The sequence below is a fragment of the Mixophyes fleayi genome, chromosome 11, assembly GCF_038048845.1.
Source record: "Mixophyes fleayi isolate aMixFle1 chromosome 11, aMixFle1.hap1, whole genome shotgun sequence".
NCBI classification, from domain to species: domain Eukaryota; kingdom Metazoa; phylum Chordata; class Amphibia; order Anura; family Limnodynastidae; genus Mixophyes; species Mixophyes fleayi.
In genome coordinates, this window is record NC_134412.1 from 72,592,273 (window position 1) to 72,619,596 (window position 27,324).

Here is a 27,324-nt window from a genome sequence, read left to right on the forward strand (position 1 = left end):
CCCTCGTCTTCCCCTCAGCCTGTGTCTCTCCCCCCTTCACCCTGTGTCTCCCCTTCCCCTCTGTCTCCCCCTCAGCCTGTGTCTCCCCTTCCCCTCTGTCTCCCCCACAGCCTGTGTCCCCCCCTCAGCCTGTGTCTCTCCCCCCCTCAGCCTGTTTCTCTCCCCCCCTCAATCTGTGTCTCTCCCCCCTCAGCCTGTGTCTCTCCCCCCCTCAGCCTGTGTCTCTCCCCCCTCAGTCTGTGTCTCCCCTTCCCCACTGTCTCCCCCTCAGCCTGTGTCTTCCCTTCCCCTCTGTCTCCCCCTCAGCCTGTGTCTCTCCCCCCCTCAGCCTGTGTCTCTCCCCCAGCCTGTGTCTCTCCCCCCCTCAGCCTGTGTCTTCCCTTCCCCTCTGTCTCCCCCTCAGCCTGTGTCTCTCCCCCCCTCAGCCTGTGTCTTTTCTTCTCCTCTGTCTCCCCCTCAGCATGTGTCTCCCCTCCCCTCAGCCTGTGTCTCTCCCCCCCTCAGCCTGTGTCTCTCCCCCCTCAGCCTGTGTCTCCCCTTCCCATCTGTCTCCCCCTCAGCCTGTGTCTCCCCCTTCCCCTCCCCCACAGCCTGTGTCTCTCCCCCCTCAACCTGTGTCTTCCCTTCCCCTCCGTCTTCCCCTCAGCCTTTGTCTCTCCTCCCTTCAGATTGTGTCTCTCCCTCCCTCAGCCTGTGTCTCTCCCCCTCTACCCTGTGTCTCCCCTTCCCCTCTGTCTCCCTCTCAGCCTGTGTCTCTCCTTCCCCTCTGTCTCCCCCACTGCCTGTGTTCCCCCCTCAGCCTGTGTCTCTCCCCCCTCAGTGTGTGTCTCTCCCCCCCTCAGCCTGTGTCTCTCCCCCCCTCAATCTGTGTCTCTCCCCCTCTCAGCCTGTGTCTCTCCCCCCTCAGCTGTGTCTCCCCTTCCCCACTGTCTCCCCCTCAGCCTGTGTCTTCCCTTCCCCTCTGTCTCCCCCTCAGCCTGTGTCTCTCCCCCCCTCAGCCTGTGTCTCTCCCCCCAGCCTGTGTCTCTCCCCCCTCAGCCTGTGTCTTCCCTTCCCCTCTGTCTCCTCCTCAGCCTGTGTCTCTCCCCCCTCAGCCTGTGTCTTTTCTTCCCCTCTGTCTCCCCCTCAGCATGTGTCCCCCCCCTCAGCCTGTGTCTCTCCCCCCTCAGCCTGTGTCTCTCCCCCCCTCAGCTTGTGTCTCTCCCCCCTCAGTCTGTGTCTCTCCCCCCCTCAGCCTGTGTCTCTCCCCCCCTCAGCCTGTGTCTCCCCCCCCCTCAGCCTGTGTCTCCCCCCCTCTGTCTCCCCCTCAGCCTGTGTCTCCCCTTTCCCCTCTGTCTCCCCCTCAGCCTGTGTCTCCCCCTCAGCATGTCAGTCTCTCGGTCCATCCTCACAGGCTATTAATTTAACTGGATTAGGGGCTATTAATGTATTGATAAGGGCTATTAATTTAATAGAGGTAGGGGCTATTAATTTAACTGGAGTAGGGGTTATTAATTTATTGGTGGGGCCAGTGGTCTAGCTCGTCCGGGGCACTGAAATCTCTAGTTACGGCTCTGACTACATCTCATGTGCTATAACACTCTCCCTACTTTGAGCTATACCATACACAGAGTATAAACACTCTCTCCCTTACCACCAGACTCTGGTGGTAAGGGAGAGCTATAAAATTATTTCTACCTGACAAGTGACTATCAACCATTTATAAACAGTCGAGCTATACACATCCAGAGCTCCCTCGGCTAACCAACTCTCTCCCACTACCCAACTATTCCCCCCCCCCCCCCATTCTGTGTTCTATTCACAGGACAAGCAAGGAAGACTATGAAATGTACAAGGACACTCTATAGACACTGCAAGGAATATTGGTACACGTCTACAAGGATAATTGAATCCCTATCTTGGCACACTAAACATATTGACCACAACCAACAAACCCAGGTGGTTTGCATCATAAAGGTAAGCCACCCCACCCTTAACACCCCCTCTTCTTATTTCTATACAGACTCAAAAGACATAGTTACCTAATGCAGATCTTTTACGGCAAGATGGCTACAAGTTTGAGAAGCACAAGTCAGAGGACGGCAAGCTGCAGAAGATGTAGTACGTGCAGGACAGCTTGTGATGTATGCTGGTGCTGTGTCTGTGTCCTGGTTGTGTGTGAGACAAGATGGAATCTTGAAGCCTGATATCAGCAGTTACCATTATGATGTCACATCATGACCTCACTCAGTTCAATATCTCATAATGTAGAAATGTCCACAGGCTATTTATCACACATCTGTTCATTTACCAAGTCCTCTGTCACCAAGATGTCCTTCTCTTCTCACCTAATTCCACACAACTCCTATCACCTCCTGTCATTTAGTATATCTGATTTATCTGCCATTATTTTCAGGGTCTACTATTGATGTTAGATTATTGAAAACTGCAAGATAGGTAAACTTTAAAGTTGTAATGTGTAACTTGTGGCCCTGGGGGCATCTGTGGCCCTCCAAGCCCTAACCTGTGGTCCCACTTCCTTCTTTTATGGTTCCAGAATTGTCTTGTGCCTTTTCCACCTGACTTTCAAAAGCTGGTAGAAAATCTGATCATGCAGAAGAGACATTAAACGTTCAGATTTCTTTGTTATATCTTGTAACACGTGTTTGCCTCACATTAAAATGCCTGCTCGTATGTTATGACAGATTGGTGTAGTTCTTTAATTACATGTATTGTGTTAACTTATTACTGAGATTAAGGGTACCGTGCGGCCTATTTTTAAAGTTGGGGTGAAAGTGTGGTAAGTTGCAGCTCTTGAAGTGTATCAGGTTGCCCATCACTGTTTTAATGTAATTAAAGGGTAGTTCCAGATTTACTTTTGTAGCAATAGAGGGCCCGATTCATTAAAGAAAGCAAAGCAAAAAATAGAGTAACTTTGCTCCTTGGCAAAACCATGTTGCATTGGAGGGGGAGCTAAATTTAAAATGTGTGGACAGATTTATAGTTGAGGTAGAGTTCAAGATCAACTTTAGATTTCAGTATAAAATATGAAGCTATCAAGTATTTGTGTGCTACATGAAAAATCAGCCAGTATTTAACTTATGTGCAAAATAATAAATTAATTTGCACCCCTTGTATTACAACATGGTTTTGTCCATGAGGAAACTTACTCATTATTTTTGCTTACTTTTCTTAATGAATCAGGCCCAGAATCCCTATGGCTAAAGTAGCGTTTTCTTTTTAAACAGAATCACCACGTACCTGCTTTCTACCCTGTAGAGAGAACTTTTGGGTCCCCCTTAAAAATGGTTTCTAGCCTCCCCTCACTAACTTCACTGATACCCCGCAGCCTCCTCTTCCACCACTGCCTGCCACTCGGCACTTCACTTCCTGCTCAGTGAGGAAGTGAACACCAGAATTTCTTACCACTCAGAACAGAATGTCATTTTTGAGCTCCCTAAATGCTGTCTCATGCATGGCTTTCCATGCCTCAAATCCCTTGTGGTGTCGGTGATCACAAAGTAGGGAGCTCATTAAGTTCCCTGCTGACTACAGACATTGCAGAGGAGAGCAGGGCCCCTGAGCAGCACAGATGATAGGTCCACAGAGCTATGGGCCAGAGTAGCAGCTGCTACCCCGGGAGTTACGTCCTCAAATTCAAAGTTGGAGATGCTTTCCCATTAGTTGTTTGGGAAAATGCCTTCTGTATACTGTTCGTATAGGGTATACGAAGTGTCAAATGATCTGACAGACTGATGTACCCAGCTCCCTTTGCTGCTTTCTGTTGTACTCTCCTCCACAAGTAGGACATAGAATTAAATATGTTGCATCCCATGAAGAGGATTCATCCCGACACATCGACTATCCAAAAAATGCGGCAGCACCCACTAACATTAAGGCAGTTAGAGATGGCGGCACGTTAGATCAGCCTTGTGCCCTACCGCTCTCATAGGCCTCTTCTCACAATTATAAAACAATTACAAATTTGTGAAGGTAGTGGGAAATTACAGAGTTGTACTGAGACCAAGACAGGGTTGGAATACCATCTGGGGACAGCTGCTGAGTTCAGCCGTCATTGCTCATACCATCAATGTTCCTCTTTGGAGATCTCTGCAGGCCACAACTTCTGTGAAACACGGGGAACAAGTGTCCTTTCTCTGTGTTCAGGAGAGAGCACGATGCCAGCAAATATTCACAGCTACTCAGAGCCGGAGGACAACCACAAAGGTAACAGCACAGAACCAGAAAAGGAAGAAGGTTCGGTTAAGATAAATGGTGAAGTTGTGGTTGTCAGCAGCTGACTGTCTTATGAGTTCTAAATGACTAGTTTTTCTTTCATATCTCCAGCTTCCACTGTTCTCATTCCAACCGTACAACACCACCGGTAGCCGCTGCTTTAATATTGGTGGATGCCTTGCAGTAGCCAGACACATTCTTCACCAAAAGCTATAATTGTTATTCCACCACCTTATTGTATCATTTGTTCCCACATATTAGATTGTAAGCTCACTTGCGCAGGGTCATCTTTAGCTTCTGTTTCATGTCTGTAAGTAAGCTATTTGTATTATGAGCCCCTCAATGTACGGCACTGCGTAATATGTTGGCTTGTTATAAATGAAGGATAATTATCATAATAATATGGCACAGGGTTAGTAAATGCCTATAAAGTATTTGTGCATGTTATTAAGAGAAAGGGTTAACCCAGAAATATTTTGCGTATATCATGAAAAATCCTGTATCATAAATTATCATACGATGTATATTATATATTTGTTACTGTGTTTCATTTTTTAGGATTCTCCCTCACCTGCACACATCCCAATCTGTAGCTCAGAAACCAGTCTGCCTTTCCTTGTAACATCTCTCCTCCTTCATGATGTTATTTTCCATTCAATCGTTGCAACTTAAGCCCTGCTCATCATACGTATAAATGGAATATTCCACTGCAAAATGTAAGTCGGGGGTGCACCACAATGAGATATTACTGAGACAATGTGGTCTGCTGTTTTACCTGTGGTTTTCCATTCCTGGTGACAATTTCAATCTTTTCAATTGACTTCAATTGGTTCTGACTCTAGGCAGAGACTGGTTAAGACCCCATGGGCAAGAGTGGTTATCCTACGTTTTTTTTAAACTTTTTATTTTCCAGATTTCGACTACAACCTGTGTCCATCCATTTGGAGAGGCCTCAGAAAATGATGTGGCTAAAAGTATTAAACAAAAATTGGGTTGAAGTCAGAAAATTTGGTTTGCAGAACAGCTGAGAATATAATAGTTTGATATAAAAGGTCACCAACAAAACTTGCTGCCACTTGAATCCAATCTCGAGAGAAGGTAGTGGAAAGACCCGCAGGGAAATTAGAGTTAACCCAAAGAGGAAAGATATAGGGGGAAGAAAGCTGGATATCCAAGTGGGGTTTGCAAGTCTCTCAGATCTTTGCCAAAAAATTCAGGCTTGGAGAAAGTTTAACTAGGGGCGATCTAGACTGTTTAGATTAAACCCAGCTAGGTAAGTGGCCATGAAGTTAGGGACCCCAAGGCCCTTTTTTAATTTGTATGGGGTTTGAAGTTTCCCATGTGGTCATTTGCCTGCCCAGTTTAATGTTTCTATTTTACGTTGAAGCTTCTTGAGGTCCCTTAATAATACATATATAAGGCTTGGAACACGTAAGAATCTCGACGGTGCATGTTTAGATCCAGAAATTCAGTATTTTCAAAATTGGCTTCAAAGTTTGAGACTTGGCTAAAGGAATGGATCTCATGCATCACATTTGGTAGAGAAATCATAGTACAGTAACAGTAATATATTGTCGACATATAGTGGAACTTTGTGCTCTCAGGGGCCAACCTGGATTCCTCTGATGTCTGGATTGGTTCTAAGTTTTAAGTCGAACAGTTCCATCATAAGTGCAAAAATTAACGTGGATAGGTGACAATCCTGCCTGATGCCGTTGTGTATTTTAAGCAGGGACAAAACAAACCATTAGGCAAAATGGATAATGGTAAAAAGTACTGATTCTCTGAGGAAGCCGTCACCCCCAAAGTCCAGGTGGAGCTATTGTTTCTGCATCCTTATGGACATCCAAAGTCATGACCAGGGCAGGTAGACCTTTCATATTAGCCACATTAATCATATTAATCGATCATCTAATATTATCTAAGGCTTGTCAACCTTTGTCTCTTCTCAGAGGCATCTTTTTAATTGTATTTATTTGTCAAAATCATCTGAAAATACAATACCTTGTTGATGTTGTCTACTGGAATGAAGTATAGTGTTATCGGGGGGGCTGGACAGGTCCCAGAGTCCAGAAAATGTGACAAGAAGTAGACAGACAGATCAGAAAGCAGTGGTAGGATGGAGAAAACTCAGTGTTTGTACTTTCATGATGCTGTGTTGTAGTCATCATCATCATCATTTATTTATATAGCGCCACTAATTCCGCACATTCACATCAGTCCCTGCCCCATTGGAGCTTACAGTCTAAATTCCCTAACATACACACACACAGACAGAGACAGAGACTAGGGTCAATTTTGATAGCAGCCAATTAACCTACTAGTATGTTTTTGGATTGTGGGAGGAAACCAGAGCACTCGGAGGAAACCCACGCAAACACAGGGAGAACATACAAACTCCACACAGATAAGGCCTTGACCTCAGTGCTGTGAGGCAGAAGTGCTAATCACTACACCACCGTGCTGCCCAGTCTCCAGCTATTCTGCCTGATGCAGTCTGAACTTGGACTTTGTTGGTTGAAGGAGAATTTATAAATGTGGGGGATCTATAGGTTTCTGTACATGCACATGTGTGTTTTTCATTAACTCTGACTTAGGTTACTTATGTATAAAAATTAGTTACGCAATTATGCAAATTTCATAGTTCTTCGCACTTCACAGATCGAGAGGAAATTCAATTCCAGTTCAATTACATTCAAGATCCACTTAACATTTTGGGAAATCACATTTAAATGCAGCTAGACAAAGAGCAGCGTTGTCAATACGTCAGCAAACTCAGTTACTGCTACTATAGTCACATAACTGTATTAATGATTAACACACCCACTGTAGTCATCCAAATGTACATACCTAGTCAGAATGAGTGATGAAGGAGGTAACAGAAGTCATACTGGAACTATGTCCTGTAAATCTGCCACTGATGCCAGCAATATTGATGCCCCACAGATTAATATTAAATAAAATTGGGCCCTAAGTAAGGTAGAAATATTGGGACTTTTTCCTCCATTATCCAACCACACTGCACAGAGCCACCTTTTACCTTACACAGACCCTTCACCCCATGACCATTACAAAGAACCTCATAGCCACAGAGCACAGAACCCCTCAGGCTCACAGCCACATTAAACAGAATCACCAACTCTATTGCACAGACCACCCACCCACACTATACAGACCCTGCAGTTACATTTCATAGACTGTCCAGCCACATTGTAACACCTCCTAACAAGATAGCACAAATGTGTCCTATCACATTACACAGATACATCCCAGCTACATTGATGGACTGACTTGCTGCTGACACATTTGCACGCCCTCTCTCCCACGGCCTGTTGATCTTGGAGGACTAGTGACTGCAAGTATGAAATCCTGGACTATGTTACCTATTGCAAACTTTCAATTAGGTTACTTGCATTCGTAAAAAAAAATTAAGCCAATTTACTGTAACGACCCAAGTGTTACTATAGTAGTGCGCGCTCCCGATGACGGCAGATAAGGTTAACCGGAGGGTAGTGCTGGCGGTAACGCATACTGCCCCGCCACCAGAGGGAGACATGGTCAGCATTGCAGAGCGAAGGTGTCTAATGTGATTTACTGGCCAAGTCAGGTGGGAGGCCCCAAGTCCTTAAAAGACTCTGGTTTGTCTCCGAATGAGGAGGGAGTGCATGTTGAGACTTGGGAAGGTAGGAATGTGGTCCTGGGTTCTCGGGAAAAAGGGGTGTGTCCAGCGTATGCATAAGGCCATAAGCTATGAGCCCATAAGGGGGGGGGGGGGGTGTCAACATCCACAATTGTAAAGAGGCACCAGAGGTGTGTTCCCCATAAACTGGGGTTCCCTCAACATGTTGGACATGGATTCATGGTGGTCGCCATGAGGGCAGTGGTATGAAAAAGAGGGGGAGAGCCCCATCAACTGAAAGAGACCACCTGGGTGGATCTCCACTTTCCGGAGTACCCCACAAGAAGACAGTAGCACCACAATGAGGCAGCATAAAGTGAAAGGAGAGCCCCTTCTACTCACCACTCCCATGGAGATAGCCCCCTTAGAAGTGCTCACATCGTGAGAGCAGGGGTTGCTGCACTGCGCAGTGTGGCTATTTGGGCTTGTGACAGTGTTGCTGTGTGTGACAGATGAGGAGCCCCCAGTTGGAGAGCCCCTGGGAAGTGCTCCTATAGGAAGGTTAAGCCGCTGGATAGAAGGGCAGAGAGAGGCCTGTGTGTGCCTGAGGAACTACTACTCCCAGTAGTAGCAGCAACAGCTGGTCTGTAACCGTCATGTTTATTGTGCTGGAGGAAGAGTATAATGTAAAAGTTTCTTGCTTGATTTGAGATGACCTGGCGCCAAATATTTATTTAGGACTTTGCACTGCACAACCACTGGTGTCCCCTACTCAAGACTTGTATTAAACACCTGTGTATTTGGGAGGAGGGGACCTCTGGCCTTTATTTGCCTATACCCACCAGCTAGCCAGGGCGTAGGAATGTCTACGCTCATCAGAGGGTCTTCACATTACACTTATCAGTTAAATGAAGATAATCATTATGACAAGACCTTATTGACACTCCAGAACTCTGCATAACAACACAACTGTATTGATTGGCCTGAGTAGTATTGTGATTCTGTGCACTCTAGATTCACCTGCTTACATATCTGTATACATTTCCATGGCATAGTATAAGTAGAGGCAGCGTTAGCCTGCAGTGAAGAGTAAAAGAGGTTAGTGTAGGAGGGAGTTCTCCATCCGGGCTCCCTGAGCAGCCCCGGCATAGTATTTAGCAGCTATACACAATGGACCTGATTTATCAAGACGCAACACTGAGCACAACGTGTGTTTGTTTAAAAATGTGCGCAATTCGGCTCTGCGCACTCCTGAATCCAACAAGGAACGGGTCTGAAGATATGTGTGCTAATGAATTTGGGTGTAGGTCTGCTCTGCTCTGCTACACATGACCCTGCAGGATACGTCCCATACCTATGTGGATAATAAGTTTTCAAAAGAATGCACAATTTTTTTTTAATTGAATTAATATCACCTGTTTTTATTTTTTTTATTATATTTTTTCCCCCCAGGAAATACATTTATTAGGATGTTTCTAATGTCTACTGAACATAAATTACATTTTTACAGTTGCTGCTGATTGCAAACACATGTTATAGCATGCATAGGAGACTGTCATCAATAGTGATCTGGACTTAAACTGACCCTGTAACTGGAGCAAGAGAGACGGTAGAAAAACAAGTAACTTTGAGATGTGTGCGCTTGAGTTTGACATGTCCTTACTGCACATTGACTACAGCAAAACGCCCCTTCCCCGTCCACTCCCCGAAATCGTAGGCAGTAGTAAGTGTCCTTTGCAATCGAAGACGGAGTGCGTTTACTGGCGTATGTCTCTGTTCTAGGCAGAGTGATTTTGATCAATCAGTCCCAATGAGTGTTACTGCTGCACAATAGTAAAATAGACCCCATAGTACGATTTGTTTGCTGCTGGTGAAACGATTCATTTGCTGACCAATCAGATCAGCAATCAGTTTTATCTGTATAGACTGGACTGCACTGGGGTCATGAGTTCAATTCCCGACCATGGCCTTATCTGTGAGGAGTTTGTTATCCCTGTGTTTGCGTGGGTTTCCTCCGGGTGCTCCGATTTCCTCCCACACTCCAAAAACATACTGGTAGGTTAATTGGCTGCTAACAAATTGACCCTAGTGTGTGTGTGTGTGTGTGTGTGTTAGGGAATTTAGACTGTAAGCTCCAATGGGGCAGGGACTGATGTGAGTGAGTTCTCTGTACAGCGCTGCGGAATTAGTGGCGCTATATAAATAAATGGTGATGATGATGATGATATGCAAGTGAGACAAGCATCTAGAATGAAGTCATTTTAATACAGAGAGGTCATTAGGAGTTTGAACATAAACTTTTGTAGATGGAGCTGATGAGAGGATTTTTATTGTTTTTAGATTACGGTTTATACCATAAAAACATCTGTGAAATTTACACATATCTCTCAATGAATACACATGAATTTTATCAATATTTTAATCTTCATTTCAGCTCATTGTTTATGGCCTATTAATGAACATGTAAGTCAGGTGTAAATGTTGTCTCCAAGATTTATTTCCCTTATTTATGAAACATCTTACATGTGGCACCACATGAATGGTCTTTCTAGGATGTAAATAGATTACATCTAGTAGACCGCCGTGATCTCTATTCCTACTTACTTCCTCAATTAAACTAATAAGATTACGTTGGCAAGACATATCCTCTTTGAAAAACTATGCTGCATTATGCTAGTAAATGTTTTATTGCATAATGTAATTTAAAGCGCCACTAAACCTAGAATATCTATTAGTATTATTCACAATAAATTGGCGGTGGAAGTGTGGCACTTTGAAGAACATAGGAGGACGCTGACAGCATTATGGGAAACTATCGGTGCCATTTTGGATACACGCACAAGCATTTTGCTAAGATAGTGAAATATAGTGACCAGCAATTGATGGCTTGCACACTGGGGAGCTCATTTAGAGTTGGACGCAATGTCCGCCTAAGACATGGAGGAGTGGGAGTGTGCCACAGCTTGGTAGGGTATTACGAGTGGCATGCAACCCCCAGTTGCGTCCCACTCGTAATACCCTACCGAGCTGCGAGCAGTTTGTACAGCTAGCTACTTGCGCCACCTAATTCCTGCTGCACAGTTTTAGCCCTTTTTTGACATGTGTTGCGTCTGCGCATTACTACGCCTAGGATTTACTTACGGGGTCACACCTTCACAATTCCGCGTTACACCTTTTCTCTCGTACTAAGCCGCAAGCTGTCGCAAGTGTTAACTGCGTCCAAGATGCAGGCGATTATGGTGCTTGCTGCACATGCGTGATAGTGGTTTTTTGGTTGATGCGCCTAAAACGAACTTTGCGTCCAACTCTAAATGAGGCCCTGGATGTACACCTCAAAAAGTTTTGGATTGACATCTCCTTTAATCTGTGGGCACGCTTCTTAGATGCAGGTTGACGACTTTTCATATATGTATACACATATATATATATATATATATATATATATATATATATATGCATGCATATATATATAGCATGTAAGCCATGCCTGGTTTACTCTGATATTGTGGTTACAGAAGTGCGTGGACAGTCTGTGCCTTATTCATGTGTTGGATCTGCCAGTTTTAATGTTACATAGTTAGGTTGATGCTTCCCAGTGTGCACACCTGTGCTTCAAATGCTTTATCGGCACTTAAGAGCATGCAAATGATAATCAAACCTCCATGTTTGCTACTATGAGACTGTTAGGGGGCGATTCAACGCCGCAGTAGCAGCACGCAGCGTGTTATCGCGTGATGCTTTGATCTTCGTTTTTTTCTGCTTGTACCTTATAGAGTGTAGTTGGCAGTAATGCATGTATAAAGATAAACATGAGGTTGCCATGGAACCTCGCGGCTATTAAACATTCCTATTGTCTCACCTTTAAAATGCTTAAACTTTCTATAACAAGTTAGTGACCGGCTGATTCAATTTTTTTTTATTTGCCAGTGTTTTGCTAACACGTAGGAATAATTTTTTTACTAAGGTTCCCCTTGCCCAAGCCAGAGCCTAGGGGGCTACTACATGCAGCAGTCTTTCCCAGAGCCCTGCCTTACTGACTACTGACCCCCCGTCCCAAAAAAAATATGAACCCCTTCCCCCAACATTACCCCACCCAAATGAAAAACAAAATCTCAGAAACCCAAGCTCCCACTGTGTCATAACCATTAATAGTTTAGCAGCTCTTTAGTTTAAGGTTGGAGTGTATCCTGTGGTCGAATTGGAAATTTAGAAGTGGTGGTATGGAAAATGTAAGTGAATGAAAGTAGTAGTTAGAATTGACAGTATGGCATATCGTCCCACTACGACCACGAAGTGTGGCAATGACCCAGTGCAGTAATTTATGTCTGTGGGTGCAGGAATGAGTGTTATGAGGATAAGGAGTTTATATCATACCTGGCTTCAAAGAAACTAGTATGGTGATGTCCAGAATACATAGTAACACAGTTGATGAGGTTGAAAAAAGACACCAGTCCATCAAGTTCACCCTATTTTGGATCTCCTGTGGTCCCTCACTTATATTTGTAATTGATCCAGATGAAGCTTCCGCCAATTTGTTTCAATCTGGAAAAATCCCTCCTGACCCAATATTGCAGTGCTATTTCTCGCAGGACCCACTACTATCCTTCATTTGAATTAATGGTCCAATCCCTGGTTATCACTTCCTGCTAAAAACTTGTTTAAGCTTTTCTAAACATATAAATTGAATCTGCCATCACAACCTTCCTTGGCAGTGAATTCCATATCCTGACTGCCCTTACTGTAAAGAACCCCTTCCTTTGTGGGTTGTGAAACATCCTCTCCTCTAACCTTAGGGGGTGACTGCGTGTCCTGTATATAGTCCTTGGGGTAAAAAGAATAGGGTGCAGTCTTGGATTTCTTTCGGTAGGCCCCATTGGGTTGAGTACGAATTAACTATGACGAGTATGCCGACATGGACAAGGCCTACAAAATAAACCTGACAACCTGAAAAAACGAATGAAAAAAAAACAGACTTACCTTGAAGACGACGCTGGAGATCTCCGATTGGATCAGCATCATGACAGCAAGTGTTTCCGATTGAAGAACTGTTCGGCAGTGCAGACTGACGTCATTGTGACGTCTGTCACTAGAAATTTAAAGCGGCAATGTCTGGACCTCTAAGATTAAGTGTTTAAACGCGATGACGTCAGCCTGCAAGTCGGCATACTCGTAATCCTTTTTACGATTACCACCGACCCCATTCTGCCATAAAATTTGATGCATTATTCCTGAGAGAGGTCTTCACGATATTGGTATCGCAGCTGGCAATTGTCACTAATCCCAATCCCCAATCCAAGTTTTTCCCCTAGAAATCGTTATTGTTGAAATTCACCATCTTTTTTTAAATTCTGTTGCATTGTATGTAGAATGCTGTTCTCTCTATACGTCCTTTACCTTGTCCATATTTTTCAGTATTATTCAAGTGCACAGTACCACTTCCCATGTGTATTAAATGTTGTTCTGTTCCTATATGGGAAGGTTTACCATGTGGGATGTGTTAGTGCCCTCACCTTTGTGACAGCCTTGTGACAGTCCATTAACAAAGTGTCCCTGTATTAAAACTGCTCTGTCGAAACCAGTTATTTAGTTCTGTGCCACAGGGCGCCATCACCCACATGACGCCCTGTCACCTGGTAATAATAAAGGCATTAATAAAACAGTTTAAAAAAAAAAGTGTTTTTTTTTCTCTACATTTTGTTCCCCATGAAATACATTTATTAGAATGTTGTTAATGTCTACTGAACATACAAATAAATTTTACAGTTGCTTGTGACTGCAAACACGTTACAGCATACATCAGATCTAATAAACAGCAGGGGGTAAATGTATCAAGCTGAGAGTTTTCCAGCGGGTTTAAAAAGTGGAGATGTTGCCTATAGCAACCAATCAGATTCTAGCTGTCATTTTGTAGAATGCACTAAATAAATGATAGCTAAAATCTGATTGGTTTTTCAAACCCGCCGAAAAACTCTCAGCTTGATACATTTACCCCCAGATCTAATAAAGAGGGCAATTAATATTTTTATCTCATTTCATCAATGAATGGATGAAACAATCAATCAATCAAAGCTTAGAATTAACACGTGCTGACCCTCATGGGTTCACCTGTAGCTTTCAGATCATTTGAGTTTTGTAATAATTTCTCACTCGATAATAGACAATAGACAATATAATAAAATAAAATCTGACACATTGTTTCCCAAGTGAACTTGAACTTACCTCAGCCATAGTAAATACCAAGATATTTACAAAGAATGCAGCACTTTTATGACTAAAGACATCACTAGCCATTGAAGATGTTTTACAACCCATTGAGTTTATTACAATGTAAGTGTTTAGCGAGCTATGAAGGTGTTTTGCGGTAGAGAACTGTGCCCTGTACAGGTTCATCGGTCATCTGTCCTTTACTATGAACTATCAGCTGGAAAGAAACGTTCACAATACTTTGCCAGCTTAGCTGTGGTAAAATGAAAGAACAACATGATATTATATAATTTTGATCATATGTGAAATAAAAACACTTAACTAATCAGATATAATGTACTAGTGCATATGATATGGATATTAGAAGTGACCGCGGAGCTCTGTGACCATATAAAAGCATGACGCTGTAGGCCGAGTGCTTGTATACAGGGAAGCCCAAATCTTGTACACTAAATAATAAACTAGGACCTGATTCATTAAGGATCTTAACTTACGAAACTTTTTATTTCAGTCTCCTGGACAAAACCATGTTACAATGCAAGGGGTGCAAATTAGTATTCTGTTTTGCACATAAGTTAAATACTGACTGTTTTTTCATGTAGCGCACCAATATCAACTTTAAATTTCAGTGCTACATGAAAAAACAGTTAGTATTTAACTTATGTGCAAAACAGAATACTAATTTGCACCCCTTGCATTGTAACATTGTTTTGTCCAGGAGACTGAAATAAGAAGTTTCTTAAGTTAAGATCAGGCCCTTAGTGTTTTTTCAGAAGGACATGCATTATTCCTTATAATACACTTGTGAACGTTAATGTGACGACATCAGAACTCACCATTTATACAGATATAATTTACAAGTTTATCCAAGTAATAATATTAGATTAGATTTTATGCAGGATTAACTTGTTTTTTAAATCAGATTTATGGCTTTGTTTAGCGTTTGGAGGGGACTAAATCCAGATAGAAGGTGACATTTTACATTTTGGCAAAACCATGCTGCCAAGCAGGGAACGGGAGGAGGGGCAAATTTAAAACATGTGGACAGTTCTATAGTTGGGAAGGATTTGCTTCTAACTCTTTAAGGAGTATTTATGTAAATTTCTATGACTTACTCCTGCTGATGGCAGACAAGGGAGATAGGAAAGCAAATGTCCTTATGTAGACTCATATGTACCTTATACTCTTTACGGTTAGAGAGTTGAAACGGAAGGAAAGGGTATATTTCATAGTAGGCCAAATGTTCAGGCGTGTTCATGTACTTGCTGCCCATGTAGAAGTGGAGACAGCGGCAGATACGTCCATCAGGAGATGTATATATTGCGGATGTCCGACCTCTGGTGCACGATCCCTGCTGCTGACAATGGTCATCAGCACGGACTTGGCAAATGTGTTTTAAAAATAAATATTTCAAAAGCTCAGCATGCTGACAGCGGCAGAATCGGGGGAACAATCAATAAAATTTCTGATCAGTTCCACTGAGTTACTGCACATCTTCATTATTAAGGATTCTGGAGCTTAGTCCTCAGTGAAATTCAATGTAGTTTTATAGGAACATTGATTAAGTACTGTGGAAGGGCATAGTGGGCTTAGAGCAGAGCCCCAACATATGGTTATCATCAGGGGAGGGCTGGCAAATTTTAGCCCGGGGGGCAAGACTCAACTCAGCAGCCTTTTAGGAATATTTTAAAGGAAAAAAAATACAGATGGCCCAGTGACCCAGCCTAAGGTAGCCCACTATGAGACCGGCCTGGTGGGCAGATGCCCCCCAGCCTGTCCCTGGTTACCAGTATACAAGGCAGATCTCCATCAACAAGTGACCAGTACGCTAGGACGAGTTCCCTCATCTGGTGACCAGCCCATCATACACAATCTGATGACCAATGTTCCCACAAGAAAAAATGAATTACATTCTTCTACATATTATTATTAATTAAAATTTGGATGAGTCCATCACACATCTTTAGTCACATGCTTTAATAAATAAATTAAACCGTTTAGGAGGGTTCTCTACCCCCTTCTCCTCTTTTGTTTTTACTATATACTTCAGCAGACCATTCACATTATTATACTACTTTCTTTCTTAGCATATAATACAATGTACCACCTAATTTGAGAGAGATCTCCCAGCCAGCAATGGGCGAAATAGCAAACCTGATTTATGTCTGTATTAAACACCCATTTCTCATTTTCATGTGTATAAATAGATGCCCTTTACCTAGAATTTTAAAAAATAATTGTTTATATGTTCAGTTCTTTAGTACTTTTACCATAATGTAAATTAGCGCAGGACTATGTGGCACGCCAATTATTACCAGACTCACCTCACAATGTCAACACCATTAACTGTGATGATTTGTCGCCAATTATGTAACAACTGAAATATCCTTCTGTTGATTTAATACATTGGTGGGAAGATGCAAAAATGAAATTAGTGGTTTCAACATATGAGGAGTGACATTCAGCCACTTGTATAACTTATACAGACAGGGCTATCTAAACTTTTACAAACTAGGTTATGGCTTGGGATAATTGTATAGCTTGAGCAAGGATTCTGGCAAAGACTTATTGTCAAAACCAACACTCACCTGAGCACGTGTGACGTGTGTGACAAAGGGTTAATCACAGCTAACCCACCTGGTCTGTCTAGCAAGGATAACAATCCCCTTTTTATATCACACACTCACTATTTTTGTCCAAAACTGCCAACACCAAGGGGTATTTTTACTAAACTGCGGGTTTGAAAAAGTGGAGATGTTGCCTATAGCAACCAATCAGATTCTAGTTATCATTTATTTAGCACATTTAACAAAATGACAGCTAGAATTTGATTGTTTGCTATAGGCCACTTTATCAAACCCGCAGTTTAGTCAATATAAGTATATAGTATACAAGTATATAGTCTAAGTATATTGAGTTATTTTCAAGGCTAACACTTTGCAGGAGTTCTTCGGTTTTCCCTAAATTTAAAATGCCATCACCAATTTCCAGTACAATACAACTTGATGTAACCAGAGTTATCATTAACCAAATAATATACCCGGTGTTCCAGTTATGTAGTGTTATAAATGACCAAGCTTGACTTGCAAACAAATTTAAGAGCACCGAGACAGAACAACAATTTTATATGGCAGAAGAGCCACGGAACTGATGATATATAAACAATAAGATAACAAAATTATATACAGTATAATTCTGCAAAATATTTTCTGAAAATTAAAGGGAGAAAATGCAGAAACAGAAAAATGTACTCAATCTCCATTCCGTGATAATGCAGAAATATGGATCATAACTCCATAATCATCTGAGCTAGACATTGCTTATCAGTGCTGTGAGGGTTGAACTGATACTCTGGTGGGATTGGCCAATGGTGGCTTTATTTGGCCATTCACTGTTTGCCTGTAATAGCGTTATCTTGCCCTGGCATTCGTGTCCTTTATTATCTGAAGTCTGCTTATGTTTACCTGGCACATGTTTGACCACTCTTGTTTGTTGCTTGTACTGACCTCGGCTTGTTACTGTCCCTCCTTGTTTGTCTCCCGCCCTGACCTTGGTTTGTACCTCCACAATTTTGCTGGTCGCCTGCCCCGATATTGAATTGTATTTGATTACTTCTGCCCAGTTACGTTATTTGCCTCATTCCTGGTATGTCTTGTCAGTTATTTCTACTACTGCTCAGAGTTTAGTCTCCATTTTTCTTTGTCGGCAACAGCCATCATATTAACCTACACTACTACACAAGACCTGGGGGGCAGCTGAGTACTAGTGAGCATATAATGATTTATTGGAAATTGGGGTTGCTATAGGTTAAGATCAGCCTTATTTTGAAGCTGTGGCAAACATACTTGACCATACATTTCCTCCCGAATGTTACAGAATCATAGTAATACATGGAATCAAGATAGTATAAATAAATCTACATATAGATATGCAACATCACTATAAAATATTGATTATTTGGGGCAGTACTCCATTCTATCATTTCCCAGCTAGGCACACCTTTCTGTTTGACGTAGTAGGTGTAGTCCATTCTCCTAAGTATGAATATGCACAGGGACTTGCTCAAATAGGAATGAAAAAAGAAAATGCTTTGATGGACAATTCTTATTTGAAAATATAGAGCTGACCACTTGCTCTAAATTCAGTTTCAGCTTAGTTTTTATTGTTTTTTTTAACAACTTTTAATTAGATCCAGGAGATTTTAGGGTTACCCTGTACCACCTATCAGGAGAAAGACAGATGCAAAATAGTCCCCCTCTTTCATAACAAAGTCAAGAGTAGAAGTTGTCTGTCACCAAGAAGGCAAAAGCAAAGTACAGACATGGTCTAAAGATCTCAACAAATCTATCCATAGACAGGACCATTCCTGCCATGAGACAAGCTGTATCAGGAGGCACAGTTATAGGGGATACAGAAATGAGGTTCTCATCTAGCCTCCTGGAACCTCACTTCCTTATTCCCCCCATTCCTGTACCTGCAATCTGCTCTAGTTGATTGTAGGAAGAAGAGCAGACTAAGCTCCTTCCTGCAATCACAGTTTTAGCATCCGGTCAATTGGCATCTTGTGTGTAGTAGGGCCTTCTGCTCAGCTCACAGCATGAGTCACTATAGTCCAAATGTAAAGATTGCGGTAAGGAGCGTAGGTGACCGGTGTCACTCTGCTCTTCTTCCTGTAATCAATAAATACAAATTGTATTTTTGCATAAATATTTTGATGTAGTTTACTTCAATGAAGTTAGAGCCTTAACTGTTGGTGTTGCATGCATTTCTCTGCCGTATAATCACTCCCAAAAGTGCTCAGCATACAGTTACAGGAGCTGTCAGGCTAGGTGCGTTGGAGGGATACAGACATACTATTAGGTAATGTTAATCATCTTTTGAAAATAGGAGCATGCAGAAAGAGCAATGATGAGCTCCTCAATTCCTTCAAAAAATAGTATCAGTTGGATTTCATATGTTTATTGATTAGCTGTTTGCGCAAACGTCCAGCATCTCCCGAACACATGTGAGACGCCAAAACAGGCCTAAGTCAGCAAATTTAAATAATTTTGATTTGGACATAAGTAGAGACAACACAATTGTTTCAAAGCCGTTCTTAAACTTGTTTTAAAATTAAACAAGCTGTGATAAATTCTTCAATTTCAGATTACACTAACAAAGAGGGCTGCCAACAGGGGGGGGTACGGTCAGTATAGCTGTAAGGGGCCCAGGTATTATGATAGTGGAGGGAGGGAGTAGAGCATTTTCTGTGATGAGGAAGGGGGGGAGTGCAATATTTATTATGATAGGGGAGGGAGCAGAACATTTACTGTGATGGGTAGGGGGGAGGCAAGTACTGTGCTGAGGAAGGAGGCATTTACCATGATGAAGGAAGGTTGGTGTATGTACTGTGCAGAGGGAGGGGGAAGTGCATGTACGGCAAAGAGGGACAGGTGGGGCACCGCCAGATTAATTAGTGCGGGGCCCCATAGATTCTGATGGCAGCCCTGCTAGCAATGAAGCAAAATCTGAGAAAGGTGAACAGCTTCAACGATATTCAAGCTGGATCGAACATGTTTATGCATAATGGCTACATTGTATACAATTTTTAAAAGTTTTGTATGACAACAGCGAATTTCAAAATTTGAACTTGAACGCAGTATTCTTCACTGTTCGAATTTAAAAACAGTTGAAAATACTTTGGCCACTTAAGCTGGAAAAGGTAACATTTTATAGTTTCACATCTTTAAGAACCGTAACCGTGAACCGCAATCGCGGATGTGACATGAGGTTCACCAATCAAGGGCTGACAACGGTCGTACCAATCCGAAACTCGGCATGTGTCCCAAATTTAAGGCCCTCGATTGGTTCAAACTAGTTGTAATTTGAAACGATTTGGAAAATATGAGCATCTTTAGACATATGAAAAAAAAGACACAGGACAACAGTAGACAGATACTATAGAAAGATGGAATCTCTATAGTCTATCTTTGTCCACCCTCTGGTGTCTGTCTGCTAAAACAATAAATTAAAAAAAGTCTAATTTTGTGCAAACACATCCAGTTACGTTAAGACTCTGAATGAGAAGTCCTATTAAGCAGCTTTGCTAAAAAAATGAATAAATAACCATGACCTACTATTGGAAAAATGGGTTAACACTGAAATCTATGTTTTAAAATAGAGTAAGGGGGCAGCAGTAACCCAATAACCCATCCTCGTGACTCTCCCCCCTCCCCCCCCCCCCCTTTCTTCCCTGCCAGGTGTAGTTCTGTGTGACAGCGTGAAGCCTCGATGCTAAGTGGTGGGAGGGAGAGTAGCCTCAGGCCAGACTGCTTCATTACGGCAGATAGCTTGACAAGGCAGCCGTCAGCCACAGTGCTCTGCATTGTGCTAGCGCCTCTCTCCTCGCTGACACGCATTCGCTTCTCTTTAGGAGACCTGTCCTGCTGTAGGTTTTATGACTTGTCTTCTGGGCAAACAGATTCAGCCACCAGGCTCCAAATTGAATTACACCCCCTCCCATCCATACTCTTCCGACCCTGATGCTGATAAATCACCTATTTCACCTGCACAACTTACAGCCTCTAAAGACCGGCTAACGAGAGAGTGCCTACAGCATACTGCAGGCGTTGCTGCGGTGGTGAGCACAAATGGGGTCAGGAGTGGACAACTGGACACCAGAAGAATGAGCTGTGTCTCTCTGACAAGCTTGCAGAGATTTCTCCAACACTTCCTGCGACAGAACGGCCTGCAACATGCAACCGCCATCAACATTTATTTATATATCTCTAACACGTTCCACATTATGTGCTAATAGACTGGCATGCAGGAAAATAGAAGAAAACGCATACATTAAAGCAAAACCTATTGATGATCTAGCTTGTGAGAGCATTGCTGAGCAAATGGGGTTATTTATAAAGCTATGATAATACCATTAAATGTACTGGAGCAATTACAATTCTAGCGATGTCAATATGTGTTTTCCTTAAAATGATGTAAGAGATCTTTAACACTGTCAAGATAATGGCACTCCACAGCTGGAAAGAAGGATTCCTAGTTTTATTCCTATTCCTTATTACAGTATGAGTCACAACTTCCGTCAGACTTGCAATATTTTGCATATTAAATCTGTTGTTCGGCTTTTAGTTCTCAACTTTAATTCACCCACTCACTCAGTCACTGTGGGTGCCTAGGTTGAGTCTGCTTCTGTCACACTGGTCCTATACTAGCATCAGGGGCAGTAATTTACTGGTAAGGGGTAACAGAGATTACAATTGGCTGCGCATTGTCCATCCACTTGCTATCCAGACAGGCAGTGGCGTAGCAATTGACGCTGCGTAGCGTGCAATAAGGACGCAGTATACTCCAGTGATCCTGTAGATCAGACATATACAGTAAGTGTAATGAATACACACACACACAGATGGCAATAACTTGCAGGCAGGACTGGCTCAACCAAATACACTGGCGCGTAGTCAAAACCCCCACGGACTTTACCAGGAAATGGACTTCACTCATTGAGGACTCAGGTCGCGGCCCTGGGTAGTTGGTTCCCTCCGTTAAAGCAGCGGTGTACTTAGTATGAGACTCTGCCAAAAACACAGTAGATGGGAATGCAGGTCTGGGTGTGCTACTGAGACTAGACACAGGAATTGAAGACATAAACAGCTGCTATACATCATAGAATAGTCCTGGAGCAGGAGTATCGATGGAGGACACAATAGATACTCAGGCACTGAGGAGCGCACTGAGCAGGTTCTTATAGTGGCCGGTTGATTGGTGATTCCCCACGTGTGTCATCAGTATTGCAGATTACTAGTAACACCTGAGAGAGGTGTTATTACATCTCTAGCCTGTGGCTGAGCCCAGCTGGGTTCTGTTAAGGACTCTACTTGGGAAGACCAGCAATCAGTGTCCTGCTGAGTGTTGGAGGCAGGACAGTGAGGACTAAGGGGCACATTTATCAATATTAACATAAAGTGAAAAATAGTTTTCAATCCTTATCGCAATGATAAGGATTGAACTATTTCTCACATTTATGTACAACCCTGCACAGAAACAGCAGTTCCGAAAAACTGCTGTTTCTGTGATGTAAAAAATCATACTTACCCCCCTCTTCGGAAGCGCTGTCTCCGGGTCTTCTCTTCATTCTTCAATTGCGCATGTCCAGTTCCAAGAACTGGACATGCGCACAAAGATCCCCTCTCTGTCTCTGCAACTATCGTTGCAGAGAGAGAGCTGTGATTGACAGGGATGGATCATGTGATCCCTCCACACATGCGCTGCTCAGCTCTGCTCTTCGGAGCAGAGCTGACAGCACTGAGATTTCTCATTTATGATAATGTACACCAGCTCCAGCTAAAACTATTTTTCGGAACTTGTTAGATTGCAAAAGGGAGCCGTCACCATACTATTGAATGGTGACTGCTCCCCAAAACGAAGCAGAATGCAAAGCAGCAGATATCCACGATATCTGCTGCGATGCATCTTTAATAAATATGCGGGGGACACATCGGGGCATGAATTGTATGTTAAGTGCACGTCAGTGCACCATCACACTTTGTTAAATATACCCCTAAGACATCTGGTACTCTAACTTGTCATAATATTAAGCTTCTCCATTCTGATCCCTCAATGGCTGCTGCTGCCACAGCCAAAACAGTGCATGGCACCATAGTATAGGTTGGGCAGGGGGCCAGTGATGCAGTTCTCGCCTCCCGAGTCCCCTTCTGAGCATACTCGGTTGACGGGCGCTTGCGACCGATGCTAAGGACAAGCTTGGCATTAGAAAGCTGGGGGTATGACCTGCCATAGCTGGACCCTCCCCAGCCCCCGGTCCCATAGCCACCGCACCCCCTGCACCCACTATTGTTACGTCCCTGGCTGCCACGTCTCTCTTTTTGACCACAAATGACAGCCCCCTTCTTCCTCCATTCATGTCTTTCCATGTGACACATAAACATACCAGACAATCACTCCACACACAAATACAAATATATGTATGTATATATTATATATATATATATATATATATATATATATATATATATATATATACATACATACACAAAGCAAAGTCCCCAAATCCCATACTGTATTGTTTTAACATCTGTAGTATTGACAGTTATACTTTGTACTGATCTTGTACTTGCATTCAGAATTTGACACAGTGTGTGATTACACCTGCTGTTATGGGTTTGTGCATACACCAGTCCATGCCCACATGGAGCATGGTAACGGTCCATCTGTGCATCCGATGTGCTAAAATGTCATCACTAACCACAGCCTAATATGATGTTTACAGCCACAATTTACTCACTAGTGTTTCTTCCCTGTAATCTATAGAGACGGTCACACTTTACATCTGTCAGTGTCCCTTCAGGGATCTCTTTAATACTCTGTATCCACTAGGGAGCTCTTGTCATCTACACAGAGAAGAAGCAGTCATTGATGAAAATGCAAATGTACCTTATACATTTGTTAGAAACCAGTGTCTGTAGGGAAGCACGCCATAGCTAAAATGAATGAGGCATGACTAGTATACTATTCATGAGGCACTGGCTCCAAGTTAAGAGATAGGTTGTTTTATAATGAATATTGGGTCAACTCCAGAGTTTTTTAAGTTATTATTTTTGAAAATGTTACTTTGGGGGAGTTCAATTCTGCCTCAGGTCCTGTAAGGGGCCTTGAGCAATAAGCTGCTGCACAAACTTCCTGGTATTACGGGATTTTTGTTCGCACCTCTAGGAGGTTTCAGGACACTGCCGCTGGTTGGGGGCAGTGCTGGCGATGCTAGCTTTAAACAGAGCTGGCACTGATTTACTGATCATCGCTGGCCACTTCTGGGCAGTAAAATAAGAGGGAAAGCAGGAAAGTGATGTCCCTTGGCAACATCCATGCTAAAGCCATATGATATTACTCATAGAAGTAGCTGTGGCACAAAGCATCAATAATCAGAATGAGCAGTGGACATGGGAGAACTAGAGCTGTAACAGAGCAAGAGCCTCGACCGCTGCCACACACCCTGGGATGTAGCACCTGAAATTGAGTCGATTGCCTCAATATTGTAGCCTGTGTACCCAAAACAACCACATTGCCAGATAATAACCATAGGAAAAACAAATTTGGACACATAGTCCGAGAGCTGAAAGGCCCAGGGACATGGGATTGGACCCACACCAATGTGTGTGGCCAACTTGAATGATGAGTCTATTGCTCAACTCTCAGGTCCCTGTGTGTGGGCACTTTAAGGTATGGCAGTGATTGCATGAGGCACAGCAGCAGCCACAGTGAGGCAGCAAATGGCATAGGGTACAGTAGAGGGCAAAGTGATGTCTCGTGACATAGTGATGGCATGAGGCTTTGCCGGACCCATAGCACAGTTTGGGTAGGGACCCAGCGATGCCTCTGTATCACTCCAAGCCCATCCACTCTGCTGTTTTCAGAGCAGGGAGCATTCGTGACACTAAAGCAAAGTTCTAGCTTGTGTGTTGATGTGGGGGCCACTGGGGCGAGGGGTCTTGGAGAGGGGGATACTGTCTTTGCTAGACCCCCCGCCCACCTCTGAGCCCTGTAGGCAGTACCCACTGCATTCATGGTAGTTCCATCGCTGATTTTTTTTAGTATCTTGTCAATGAACTTGAAATTAAATTAATCTCAAACATTGAAAATACTTGATATTCATGCCTTTGTAGGTGACAAATCAGTAAGAGATTTAAGCTGGCCACACATACATGAATATATATATATATATAAAACAATCAATTGCATTTCCGTGTAACCATTTACATGTACAAATGAGGCATGCTAGGTTAAATTATGTTCTCTATTAATCCGATTAGATTATAAGTAAAAACAAACAGTGCTTGCTTCACATACAGTAAGTACACTTTTGATCTGACAGAGCAGAAAGACATTTTTGGCGCATGTACAATGTAGGACTGTTAGGGCGGAATTTGATTGGCCGCGTTACTGTCAAAAGTAACCCGGCCTGCGCACTATTACCTTTATTACGGTAAAAGTGCGCTTTATTACCGTTATACCGTTAATACGGTAATTTCAACGGTGGCTTTTTGCAGCAATCAGTTTTAGAATTACCGTATTAACGGTATATATACCAATGATATGTTAATGTTATGTCTACGAAGGACCAGGGTGCAAGTTTTGGAGTTGATTGTGATGAGGATTGTTGCATCTTTTTTCTGGACAAATTTATACACTAGATTTAAGGTTGCGGGTATCATTGCTCATAAACAACTTTACATTCAACTGTAAATCAGCCCCAACATGTTTATTGACTGGGAGCTGCTATGATGATTAAGGATTACTCAGCTGTATTTGTATGTGATGACTTTGTGTGTATTATCAATGTAAAATATATTATTATATCTCTTCTCTGTATGGCTACTGCTTTACTGTCATTATTATTTACACATTATGATTAATAACAGGGAACCATCATTAATATATTTATAGAATATAGATCTTAAATTATTGCAATTTGTTTGAAATAAATACATACTTGCCCACTTCCGGGAGACTCCCGAATTCCGGGTGGGTTTCCTGGGAGAGCAGGTAAGTCTACTACTACTGCCCATCGGGTGGCAAAATGACGTGATTCGTGGGGAATTGCGTCATTATGATGCCACCCCCCTCGACAAAATTATGATTTTGCCATGAGGATTTTGCCAAAATGACGTGAATTGCCCCATCCCATCAACCTTAAGTTTAAGTTTTCAAAAGCTCTGTTATCTATTATGCTGTGAACAGATACAAGGTATCTGCTCACAGCGTGAGTAACAGAGCTTTTAATAGGGATCATTGATCCCTATTTTAAATGGAAGGTGCTACAATCCAACAACTATCCTACATTCAGCATCAGCTATGTATATAGCGCCACTAATTCCGCAGCGCTGTACAGAGAACTCACTCATCAGTCCCTGCCCAATTGGGACTTACAGTCGAAAATTCCCTAAGACAGAGACTTAGGTCAATTTGATAGCAGCCAATTAACCTACTAGTATGTTTTTGGAGTGTGGGAGGAAACCAGAGCACCTAGAGGAAACCCACGCAAACACGGGGAGAACATACAAACTCCACACAGATTAGGCCATGGTTGGGAATCGAAATCATGACCCCAGTGCTGTGTGAGACAGAAGTACTAACCACTAAGCCACCATATTGCCTACATTGTCTGTTTGCATATAGTATATGAAGTTTATATGCTGTGAAAAACACAATGGACACAAATACACTAAAGCCACACACCTGAACGAGCTTATCGCTGAAACTTTCCATCAGTCAAGTGGTTAAATTTCTCTGTCATTCAACCAATTAGTGGTTAGTCTGCTTCAGTTGATTTACTCACTAGTGGCTGCAGGGTGTCCTATTCTGGGACAGTTGCAGGGTATGATGTTCAGTCTGACACTCAGCGATTGCTTCCTATCTCTTAAGGCACACAGGGCCATTTATATTCCTTACACAGCTAACCCAAATAACACTCTAAACATAGTAAAGATATAGGACGACTGTGAAAGTATAAATTGTAATATATTTAAAACGAAGTGATCTGGAATGTCTTTCCTCCTTACAGATAAATACATTATGTGGGACTATTTTGGAGCAAGTGGCATGAAGGCACTTATATGTGGCCCATTTAAATGTTGGAGGGCCACACATGGTCGCTTGACATATATCAGGTTGTCCATCACTGCTTTAAAAAAATGGGTTTGCCTGTATGTACAGGTACTGAATAGCACATATAGTAACCAGCCACATAGTAATTGTGTTTCTTGCTATGACAAAGTTAGACAATATTCATAATCAATTTGTAAAGAAGGTTGCACTAAGAATATTACTAATAAGTGGCAGCATGAGTCTAAAAAGTCCCAAACATTTGATCAAAGTAACCTAACCTACAACATTAATTTTGGGTTCATTGAATTCTTACAATAATGCAACTCTATGGTACACATTTGTGTTTTTTTACTGCTTTTTAAGATGCATCAGACTACTGTTAGAACACTGGGTTTTTTTAACCATTTAGCTCCTGCATGTCTGCATCTGTGTTTTTTTAAGTGGATGGGGCTATACTATCCTGTATCCAATCAGATCACCAGAATGCTCACAGCAGCACCAAGTTGTTCAGGAGAAGAGTGTGCTTATCCTGTAGAAGGCAGTGACCCATCTAGCCATGTGGTTAGGGAGGTTGGGGATGTATATGACAGGGCAGTGTCGTGATGGGAGGGGGGCAAATGAGGGTAAGCAAATGGTGGTCAGCAGGTAAGAGTGAGAGACAGTGGAAGAAG

General features: G+C 42.6%; 1 long non-coding RNA gene across 1 annotated transcript in view; it reads right to left on the minus strand.

Moving 5' to 3' along the window:
- Positions 1–4,301: 4,301 nt before the first annotated feature.
- The window catches only part of LOC142107957 (uncharacterized), a 49,394-nt gene continuing 26,371 nt past the window's right edge, over positions 4,302–27,324 (minus strand). The window contains exon 3 of the long non-coding RNA XR_012680055.1: positions 4,302–5,183. This is a non-coding gene — a long non-coding RNA (uncharacterized LOC142107957). The remainder of the gene's footprint in view (positions 5,184–27,324) is intronic.